The sequence below is a fragment of the Gopherus evgoodei genome, chromosome 2, assembly GCF_007399415.2.
Source record: "Gopherus evgoodei ecotype Sinaloan lineage chromosome 2, rGopEvg1_v1.p, whole genome shotgun sequence".
Lineage (NCBI taxonomy): Eukaryota > Metazoa > Chordata > Testudines > Testudinidae > Gopherus > Gopherus evgoodei.
In genome coordinates this window covers 230,857,245-230,869,430 of record NC_044323.1, presented here as the reverse complement: position 1 = coordinate 230,869,430, position 12,186 = coordinate 230,857,245, and positions in this window count along the sequence as shown.

Sequence of the window (12,186 nt, the reverse complement as noted above, 5' to 3'; positions counted from 1 at the left end):
CCATAACATGGCTTTAAGTAGTAGTATAGGTGGGGACACATGGTTTTGGTGAGTAGAATATGGACATGCTTGAATGGTGTAGGTATGTACCGGAGCATGTACCCACATGCCTCTCTACTTGCTACACTGCTATTTCTAGTCATGTAGTGTCCCACTGCCTCCAAGCTGCTGGAGCCTTTCTCCACCACCGGAAAAGACTCTGGCAGCCAGCAAAGGCTTCAGCAGGGAGCAAAGTCTCTGCCAATTTCTCACTGCTAGAAACATTCCTCATTGCAGGGAAAGACTCTGGCAGCTCCCTGCTCCTTGAACCTCTCCCACCTGCAGGTAATGACTCCATCAGGAGGGAAAGACTCTGGCAGTGGGGAAAAGCTCCCACTGCCTTCCCCCATCAGAAATTTTCCTCAATACAGTGAAAGCCTTTAGCAGTGGGGAGCTGCTGAAACCTTTTCTCACTGCTTCCCTACTGTCAGATTTTTTCAATGACATGTAGCTACACACTGCAGCATGGATGCAGCCTGCTTTTCAATGAAGAGTGTAGTTACACATACCCTACATGCTGCTGAAAGTGGTGGGTAGTGTAGATATACCCTTAGTAAACAAAGCTTACTGCACTCTTGGCTGCAAAGCTATCCAATACACAATACAATTTGACTACCAACCTTATAGGATTGTCACACTACTTTTAAAGGAGTCACAGAAGAATCTTGAAGAAGTTTTGCTTCAGAATCATAGGACAACCACTGTCCTCCCTTTCAAGCTAGCAGGCACTTCTTCATGGTACTCTGTGGGTGAGAAACCAGAGGTGTAGCCTTTTCCAGTGGTTCAGCTGAGGTGACAAAAACATGACTTTAGATTTAACCCTCCCCAAAACAAACACTCTAAACACAATGCTTTATTTCCCAGCCTAGTTATTGCAGTCAAGTAATTGTTCTCTTTATAGGTCTCACTTTTAGCATGTAGGGGCCCATGAAGCAGTGGGAAAGATGGAGCAGTTCAAGTTCAGTGTATTGGAATAGGCCTTTTGTGTTAAGCTAAGGTTATAAAAACAACAAGATTAATAAATATAACAAAACATTATATACAGCAATGATAACAATAAGATTAAACAATTCCACCCCATCCCTCCTTTTCTACATGCACATTTCCTAGTTTGGTGAGAACTGGAAACAGAAATGAAATGTCAAAGAAAAGTTGATGCTCTGGTGTTTCTGATTTGCCTAGTCAGTGATCAGAATTCCCTATTTTCAACCTGTGTGTTTTATCACCTCAATGACAGTGTGTGCTTCTTCTGGATGACCTAACCTTTACGAACAGGAAGTGTTCTTGTAGAAATCATTGGAGCTTTGATTTGCTCAGGGAGAAAGTGGATCAGGAAGGAATACTGTAAGGAGAGAGAGGCAGATGAGATAAGTAGGCCTTGGAAATTTAAGGATATTTAAATTTGTTTCCTATCCTCCTCTTCATAAGAAAGAACATTATGGTTGGCTGTATTTGGAAATCCAGATTTAAAAATCCCTCAGTTCCTTCCTGAATGAGAGAGAAAGACATAGAAGTCACTTTTATTGGCTAGTAATAGGACTTTACATTCATGTTTCTTGTCATAACAGGAAGTATTTGCATTTTATGTATATGAACTTTGCTATTTGTGAGGGGTGCGTCTACCTCTCCATCTCAGTTGCCTGAATGTCAGGGCTCTGGCGAGGGGAGTTAGAAGCTGATGTGTATTCCCCCATTAGCCTTTCTCTCCATGCCATTGTGCCACAGTGTTGGTCTGTGGAGAACCTCTGATTTAAAAGAGAGCTCCTGGCAGGATTTTCTCTGTGAGTGGTTCTAAGTTTTTGAACTTCTTGGTCCAAAAGAGCTGAAATTGATAGTTAGGCTAGGTTACAAAGCTTTTAAGGAGTTGAGGGGAGGGGAATAGGAGAGTTGTAAGTGGTGGAGGTAATGGTCATTTGTTTTTTGCTCAATCATTAGTGGTTAGATAGGTGATGAAGGGAGTATAAGAAGCATGTATTTGTTTATTTGAAAGTTGACAAAGTCATCTAGAGTGATGGAGTAGGTGCTCAATTATAAATGGAAGGAAATAGGGGAAGATCCTCAGCTGAGCTAAGACAATTTACACAGCACAGAATATCAGGGTTGGAGGGGACCCGAGGAGGTCATCTAGTCCAACCACCTGCTCAAAGCAGGACTAATCCACAGACAGATTTTTTTTTTAATCCCAGTTCCGTAAATGGCCTCCTAGGGGGTTGAAGTCACCATGCTAGATTTAGCAGACCCAGCCTCAAACCACCGAGCTATCCCTCCCCCCATTGAATTTTGCTTGTTAGCCCCAGAGAGCCAAGCCAGCTACCAGAGAGTGACCTGCATTCAACTTTGTGCATTATCAGTGTATCTTTTTTCCAGTTTCAATTTTAGGACCAGAGTTATACTGTGCAAATACACTGAAAACAATGGATTTGCATCGGTGTCATTGAGGGTATCATGTGAAGACAGTAGCATTACATTTATGAATAAGAACATAACTTGGTCAAGAGACCCTTCATTACTGCGTACACACAAGACAGCCCAGTTTGACTTTCAGATTCCGAGACGAGGAGCAGATTTTGATCAATTTACTAATGATGAGTAGTACTTTTCGCCAACAGTTGCTAACAAAACATACTTGATGGAGAAATTGTTGAATGACAATGAACATGGAACCATGCAATGTCATTTTTACAAAATGACTTTTAGAACATGAACAACATTTTAAAGTAAAAAGGCCAAGAGTTGAAAGAGACACTCATATGAGATTAAGTATCAAGAGGTAGCCGTGTTAGTCTGTATCCACAAAAACAACAAGGAGTCCGGTGGCACCTTAAAGACTAACAGATTTATTTGGGCATAAGCTTTCGTGGGGAAGTGAGGTTTTTTACCCACGAAAGCTTATGCCCAAATAAATCTGTTAGTCTTTAAGGGGTCACCAGACTCCTTGTTGTTCATATGAGATTAGTGATAGAGGGCGTTATAAATCACAATTACATTTAGCCCTTAAAACAATCTTCTGCCATCTTTTTCAGGTGAGTTAAAAACAGCACCTGGTTCTAAACTAGCTAAAATGTGGAGTTACAGGCAGAGGCAATATGCTGGATTGTCATAGCTTCAGTCTGAGTGTGTGTGGGGGGAAGTAATTTTTAAATGGCTTTACAAGAATTCGGAAGGCCAAATCTCAGAGATTAGGATTTCTAAAAGATGTATTTCCTGTATCCTGTCATCAAAAACTTGTAATATTCAGACTGAGCAATGGCCTGATCTAGCATTTTACAATACAATATAAATGTACATAATTGTTGGTATCATCATGTCAGCATAGTAAAATTTATACAAAGTTGAAATGAAAACTTCAGAGTAAGATCCAAAGCATATAAGAAATGTTGTACATTGTTGTCTATTTTACACCTGGTGACTATCATCTGTTTATTTGATTTACTGCATCAAGACAGAAAAGAAAATGTTCATAAAATACATGTGCAATAATGTAACTGGAACAGAATGTTTTCACAGAATAATGTGGCTATTAGATGTTGAAGTAAAGTAGAGACATCTATTCTCCAGGCAGGAAACATCAATCCTGGAATAAAGTTTTATCATAATGAATTTATTGCTGGCATATGGTTCAACTGTATATGTATGTAACTATAGACGTATCTGATTTTATATAATGAATATTGATCCAGTAGCATGATAATTGTTCATTGTGGCTGTGACTGGACCCTGGGGTGCAGCCTGGGACTGTGAGACCACTGTGTCCCCTTAACTGTCTCCATCCTGGGCTGTCTCTCATACAGCTTTGCTAGTGACAAGCAGCAAGCCCCTCCAGGCGCTGTTATCATTCAGCACAACCGTATGTGGAGCCCCACTTCCAGCTAGATTGCATGAATGCTCCCAAAGCCACTCATGAATGACACAGAGAAAGGCACCAGAGCCAAATCCTCCCAGCTCCCATCACTGTACCTCAGGAATATACAGTCTTGCACTGCTCCAGATGAGCTCTGCCAATTTATTAATTAGTTCACCACTTCATCAATGGAAAGTGGATATACAACAGCCTTTGCAAAACCTGAGTAGATTTGTCACACACTTCATACAAACTTATTGGTAAAGATAAACCCTATCAGACCGGGCAACAACTAGATATTGCAGTTCATAATACACAGATTCCCCCTTGAAATCTGGAGCAGTCCCCTCCATTGGAGTCTTCAGAATGTCCTTGTTGCTTGCAGTGTAGGTGGATGAAGGAGAAAGGCCAAGCTTATGGCCACTATGTCTGTTTTATACCCTCAATCGTAAGTGCTTGGAGAGCAGAGGTCAAGGCATGTCTGGGGGCATTGCTGAGTCTACAGGCAAGTTTGAGCAATTCCCCTGGTGGGGCTCATGCAGGTGAGTCATTGAATAGTAGCTCCTTTCTGGATAATGGTTGTTGATGGGTTGTTTGAAACCCCACTTGGGTGTTGTTACTTTCCTTACTGTTGGCTCTGGACAGATAATATCTGGCTAATTCCCCAATTTACAGCACGTTTTAGTGACAACCATACAACAGAATTCTCATAACTTCATATGCATTAAGGATATGCATATATGGATAGAGGAATGACTTTCTGCAGATCATAACCTTTCCCCTGATACTTTACAAGGCCTGCTTTATATGTAAGATCCCGATTATATAAAAATGAGGAATATGGGGGTTACAAGATACTCCCCTAAGGTACAGAATGTCACAGTGGCCCCAATTCATCAAAGCACTTAAACAAATGCTATGTTAACTTTAAACATATGCTTAAGTCCTATTTCTAAATCAGAGACTAGCTGAGTTTAGATGATAGTATTTGGTCATATATTCACACACCAACTTAATGTTGTTTGAAAATTCTAATTTCCTTTTCAGAAGAAATGGTGTTTTATAAGAATAGTGAGAGATAGACTGAATTAATACACTCCACCTTTCATATGAACTGATGCTTTCTGAGGGGAAGGAACTTTTAATATAGCTGTTCAATGATTTGTTCAGGAGACACCACTTTTTTCCTCACAGGAAAATTAGTAAGGTCATTTTGAAGTGTATTTGCCATTACTGAGACCCTTCTCCAACCCTCTTAACTTTCCCCCATGACTTTCTTTCAGTGTATGTTTTTTTTAATTCCCTCCTCATACATCTCTTTTGTTTTACTTTCAGGGCACAAGTCTCACCTTTGTTCTTCTGCTGACCTCTAATGACCTCAGTGTCATCATCCTGTTCCTATACTCTGTGCCTGAGATTTAATGTATTTCTTGGCAGCTTTTAAAAATCGCCCTATCTATCCTGCCTTTCTCACTGTTTCCTCTTTCGTTAGTCTTTGCTGAATATCTTACATTTCTCTTCTTGTTCTTTGGGATCTCTCTCTTAAATGTCATCTCCAAATGGTCTTTTATATCTCTGGATATGTCTTTCTTTATATTCAAAAGCAGAAACATTTCATTTTTTCTTGGCAAATAATTCACTTACCGACAGTGGGTAAGCAGGGTTTGATTTAGGAAAAAAGAACCTTATAAAAGCAGTTCTAAATACTGTATTAGGAAATATCATTAGGAAATCAATCACAGAGCAGTCAGCTGATTTGGGGTCAGAAATACAAGTACACACAGTCCTTGGCTACACGTAAAGTCCCCAGATACACATTTCTGGAACTGAGTAAATCTCTAGCACATGGGTTGGCCAGTTTGTTTAGAGATCAAGCAGAACTCGTCACTTTTGACTCAGATATGTGGTCATGAAGTACATGTACTTATTGCTTGGACTATTTGATCTTAAAATGTCACTGAGAGTATTTGTGTCAGGTCGCATTATCCCTCACAAGGTGTTTAAAATGTTCTCCTTCCTTTCTAGTTGATAGATCGGGGCAGGCATACTTTTTGGCCTGAGGTCCGCATCGGGTTTCATAAATTGTATGGAGGGCTGGTTAGGGGAGGGGGTCATTGCCCGGCCCCCGCTTCCTATCTGCCCACCTGGGACTCCTGCCCCATCCAACACCCCCTGTTCCCTGACAGCCTGTCTGGGACCCGTGCCCCATCCACACACCCTTGCTTCTTGGCCTCTGCCCCTGGCCCCTGCTGCCCCATTCAACCCCTCCTCTCATTCCTGATGCCCCACCCTGGGACCCTTGCCCCATCCAACCACCCTTCTCCCTGTCCCCTGACGGCCCCCTGCTGCCCCATCCAACCCCCCCTCCTTCCTGACTGCCACCCAGGACGCCCTCCCCCATTCAACCTGCTGTGCCCCCCCTGACCACCATCCACCCCCGCACCCACTGACCACCACCCCAAATTCCCCTGCCCTCTTACCGTGCTGCTTGGAGCACTGGTGGCTGGCAGCGCTACAGCTGCGCCACTCGGTTAGAGCCGGGTCACACTGCTGCTGCCACCACCACCAAGCAGCACAGAGCACCAGGTCAGACCAGGATCTCCAGCTGCACTGCCCCAGGAGCTCATAGTCCTGCAGCCCAGAGGATTGCGCGGGCGGTAGAGCGAGCAAGCTGAGGCTGCAGGGGAGGGAACAGCAGGGCAGGGTCTGGGGGTGAGCCTCCCTGGGCAGGAGTTCAGGGTCCGGGCAGGAGGGTCCCGCAGGCCGTAGTTTGCCCATCGCTGTGATAGATGGAGTGTCCCTGCTAGTGCTTACTATAAAAACTTGCCACGTGTATTTTACCTTAAATTGTCACTTATTTAAACTGACATATTACTGAATGTCATTTTTACAGTGCCTGAAAGTCACCTTAGCACCTCAGAGAAGACAAGTCACTTAATGTTTTGTTGCCAGTAACTTCTTTCTTGTGAATCAGCCCATGATATCAGCTCATAAATATGAGAAAGCAGAGAAATGGCCTTCATTTGGTGTACCTTGCACATTTTGAATACCTATAGATCAGGTTATGTAATAAATATTATATAATAAGAGATGATTCTGGTGTTGGTTATATATTTCTTAAGCCACCTTTGAGGGATTCAGCTCTCCTCTCCTTGATATGGATTATGGATATAATAATTATCATATTAATCCAACATCATTCATATTTTTGCCATGCCACAATAACTACTAACTACCTGGTTTAGCTGACACACAAATATTCCACTCAAGTTTCTTACATGCCTCCAGATCCTGTGGTTTTAGCTACAGGAGCAATTTGGTTGAAATTTATTTGGCTACATAGAATCACTGAATATCAGGGTTGGACTACAGTCAACTGGATTTGGTCCAAGTGCTGTAACATTTAGGGACAACATTACAAACAAGATCAACAGAAAAATCACACCAGAACAACAGCAACAAAACAGCATTCTTGAAAGGGTTGAAAATCCTGTACACTGAAGTAATTTCTCAACCTCTCCCCCGTCAAAAAAAGAGAGATGCTGCAGTTACTTTAAAATCTTATATTTCCCTGTGGTTGCCAAATTTCAGGGATTTTTATTGTTGTTTGTTTGGGTTTTTTTTGTTTTTCCTTTAAGAAAAGATACTACTGATTCAAATTCGGGGCCTGGACCTGTGACTAATGCCTGCAAACTCCTGGTGCCCTAATGAGAATTACTTGTATGAAGAGCAGTAGGCTTGGGACCAACCATAGAATGAATAAAAAATTTTGAAGTACAAATCAGAGATGTCTGAAAGTCAGGAGAGGTGTACAGGTCTCTGGGAAAATTATGTTTATTACTTACAAGGTTGAGAGCTCAGTGAATTCAAGATTAATATTATTACTTATATAGGGAGAGATGAGATGAATACATTCATGAATCTTATCAACACGAGAAAAAAGTCTGATTTCCATACTTAGGCCCACAACAGGTGGATGTCAGAAATTTGGCTTCATTTACTTTAAGTGCCATTAAAATAGATGCTCACTGTGTCATGTGCCTTTAGTTGCTATTTGAAGGATTCCCTATACTTAGAATGGAATATACTCCAAAAACCTTGGTAAATTCAGCTACTATAAACAGTAAATGTACAGGTTTTAATGGTGTTCATTGACAATGTCTAGGAGGCCCTGGAGCTGATGACCTCTGAATATGGGTGGGCAAAAGTTTACCACACGGAGTAAAGATCATATCTCAAAGCCTAACCGGCCAGCCATGAGGAGCGTGTTGAATGGCTGACAAGAGCACCCACAGTTAATTGAGGAACTGTTGCTGTAGAGTTCTCCATGATTACATGTCTTCTGTATTCATTACTATTTGTTATTTGTATGACTGCAGCACTTAGGAGCCCCAGTCATGGATCAGGACCCCACTGAGCTAGGTGTTGTACAACCACTGAACAAAAAGATGGTTTCTGCCTCAAAGAGCTTGCTGATGCCTCAGAGAGGGAAGTGGGTTGAAACATCACTATTTCAACAGTGGCAGCCGGCCTGTACTCACATATACACTCATATATAGGATATTAGTTTACTTCAATGGATATTTACATAAGCAAATGCAGATGCATACTTGCATGTGTATTCACTGGTAGCCATTATGTGCCTCCCAGTTTTGAAAATTTGCCCTAAAGTGGTTAGAAGCAGCAAACAACAGAAAGAGACAGCTCTGGAGGGGGGGATTTGGAGCACAAATGAATGCCGGACTCAGCTGCAAATCTGCATTCTTCAGCAGCTACTGCTCAGTAGTCATTAGGGAGTTCAGTAACGACATCCATCAGCTAAATCAGATATCCAAATGCCAAATCTAGCCTTCAGTGTCTTTGAGGGGTTGTATGGGATTGAATTTGATCCCAGGATACTGCTTTAGGCCAACAATCCTTTAAAAAAATTATGATGTCTGATAATGGTTCTCCATTTATAAGGAGGACTGGTATGGCAGTTTGCAAGAAGTTTGCCTCAAGTTGAAATTCATAGATTCATAGACTCTCGGACTGGAAGGGGTCTAGGACTCTAGGACATCAAGTCCAGTCCCCTGCCCTCAGGGCAGGACCACATACTGTCTAGACCATCCCTGATAAACATTTATCTAACCTACTCTTAAATATCTCCAGAGATTGAGATTCCACAATCTCCCTAGGCAATTTATTCCAGTGTTTAAGCACTCTGATGGTTGGGAACTTTTTCCTAATGTCCAACCTAAACCTCTCTTGCTGCAGTTTAAGCCCATTGCTTCTTATTCTATCCTTAGAGGCTAAGATGAACAAATTTTCTCCCTCCTCCTTATGACACCCTTTTAGATACCTGAAAACTGCTATCATGTCCTCTCTCAGTCTTCTCTTTTCCAAACTAAACAAACCCAGTTCTTTCAGCCTTCCTTCCTAGGTCATGTTCCCTAGACCTTTAATCATTTAAAGGTAAAGGTAAATCATTCTTGTTGCTCTTCTCTGGAACCTCTCCAGTTTCTCCACATCTTTCTTGAAATGCGATGCCCAGAACTGGACACAATACTCCAGTTGAGACCTAACCAGTGCAGAGTAGAGTGGAAGAATGACTTCTTGTGTCTTGCTCACAACACACCTGTTAATGCATCCCAGAATCACTATTACTTTTTTTGCAACAGCATCACACTGTTGACTCATATTTAGCTTGTGGTCCACTATAACCCCTAGATCCCATTCTGCTGTACTCCTTCCTAGACAGTCTCTTCCCATTCTGTATGTGTGAAACTGATTGTTCCTTTTTAAGTGGAGCACTTTGCATTTGTCTTTATTAAATTTCATCCTCTTTACCTCAGACCGTTTCTCCAATTTGTCCAGATCATTTTGAATTATGACCCTATCCTCCAAAGCAGTTGCAATCCCTCCCAGTTTGGTGATATCTACAAACTTAATTAGCATACTTTCTATGCCAATATCTAAGTCATTGATGAAGATATTGAACAGAACCTGTCCCAAAACAGACCACTGCTGAACCTTTCCAGCAGGATTCGGAACCATTAATAACTACTCTCTGAGTACGGTTATTCAGCCAGTTATCCACCCACCTTATAGTAGCCCCATCTAAGTTGTATATGCCTAGTTTATTGATAAGAATATCATATGAGACCGTATCAAATGCCTTACTAAAGTCTAGGTATACTACATCAACTGCTTCTACCTTAGCCACAAGACTCGTCGTCCTATCAAAGAAAGCTATCAGATTGGTTTGACATGATTTGTTCTTTACAAATCCATGCTGGCTATTCCCTATCACCTTACCACCTTCCAAGTGTTTGCAGATGATTTCCTTAATTACTTGCTCCATTATCTTCCCTGGCACAGAAGTTAAACTAACTTGTCTGTACTTTTCTGGGTTGTTTTTATTTCTCTTTTTGTAGATGGGCACTATATTTGCCCTTTTCCAGTCTTCTGGAATCTCTCCCATCTCCCATGACTTTCCAAAGGTAATAGCTAGAGGCTCAGATACCTCCTCTGTTAGCTCCTTGAGTATTCTAGGATGCATTTCATCAGGCCCTGGTGACTTGCAGGCATCTAACTTTTCTAAGAGATTTTTAACTTGTTCTTTTTTATTTTATCTTCTAAACCTACCCCCTTCCATTAGCATTCACTATGTTAGACATTCCTTCAGACTTCTCGGTGAAGACCAAAACAAAGAAGTAATTAAGCATCTCTGCCATTTCCAAGTTTCCTGTTACTGTTTCTTCCTCCTCACTGATCAGCGGGCTACCCTGTCCTTGGTCTTCCTCTTGCTTATAATGTATTGATAAAAGGTCTTATTGTTTCCCTTTATTCCCATAGCTAGTTTGAGCTCATTTTGTGCCTTTGCCTTTCTAATCTTGTCCCTGCATTCCTGTGTTTGCCTATATTCATCCTTTGTAATTTGTCCTAGTTTCCATTTTTTGTATGACTCCTTTTTATTTTTTAGATCATGCAAGATTTCGTGGTTAAATCACAGTGGTCTTTTGCCACATTTTCTATCTTTCCTACCCAGTGGAATAGCTTGTTTTTGTGCCCTTAATAGTGTCCCTTTGAAATACTGCCAACTCTCCTCAGTTGTTTTTCCCCTCAGTCTTGATTCCCATGGGACCTCACCTATCAGCTCTCTGAGCTTATCAAAATCCACCTTCCTGAAATTCATTGTCTCTATTTTGCTGTACTCCCTTCTACCCTTCCTTAGAATTGTGAACTCTATGATTTCATGATCACTTTCACCCAACCTGCCTTTCACTTTCAAATTCTCAATGAGTTCCTCCCTGTTTGTTAAAATTGGGTCTAGAACAGCTTCCCCCCAGTAGCTTTTTCAGCCTTCTGAAATAAAAAGTTGTCTGCAATACAGTCCAAAAACTTATTGGATAGTCTGTGCCTCGGTGTGTTATTTTTCCAATATATATCTGGATAGCTGAAGTACCCCATCACCACCAAATCTTGGGCTTTGGATGATATTGTTAGTTGATTAAAAAAAGCCTCATCCACCTCTTCCACCTGGTTAGGTGGCCTGTAATAGACTTCTAGCATGACATCACCCTTGTTTTTTACCCCTTTTAGCCTAACTCAGAGACTCTCAACATTTCCGTCTCCTATGTCCATCTCCACCTCAGTCCAAGTGTGCACATTTTTAATGTATAAGGCAACACCTCCTCCCTGTTTCCTCTGTCTATCCTTCCTGAGCAAGCTGTACCCATCCACACCAACATTCCAATCATGTGTATTATTCCACCAAGTTTCGCTGATGCCAACAATGTCATAGTAGTATTTATTTATTAGCACTTCCAGTTCTTCCTGCTTATTACCCATACTTCTCATATTTGTATGTAAGCATCTAAGATACTGATTTGATCTTGCCTCCCAGTTTTGCCCTGACCCTCCTTTCTCTCCGCCATTATAGCCCATGCTCCCTCCTATTTCCGACCCATCTCCCAGGTCTCCATGTTCCCCACTTATCTGTGGGTTTTGCTCACCTGTCCCTGTCGAACCTAGTTTAAAGCCCTCCTTACTAGGTTAGCCAGTCTGTGTCCAAATAGGGTCTTTCTCCTCCTTGAAAGGTGAACGCCATCTCTGCCTAGCAGTCCTTCCTCAAATAGCATCCTGTGGTCGAGGAAGCCAAAGCCCTCCTGGTGACACTATCTTTGCAGCCAGGCATTCACCTCCACGATGCACCTGTCTCTGCCCAGGCCCCTACCTTTGACAGGAAGGATGGAAGAAAATACCACCTGTTCTCCAAACTCCTTCACCCGTACTCCCAAAGCCCTGTAGTCACTCTTGATCTG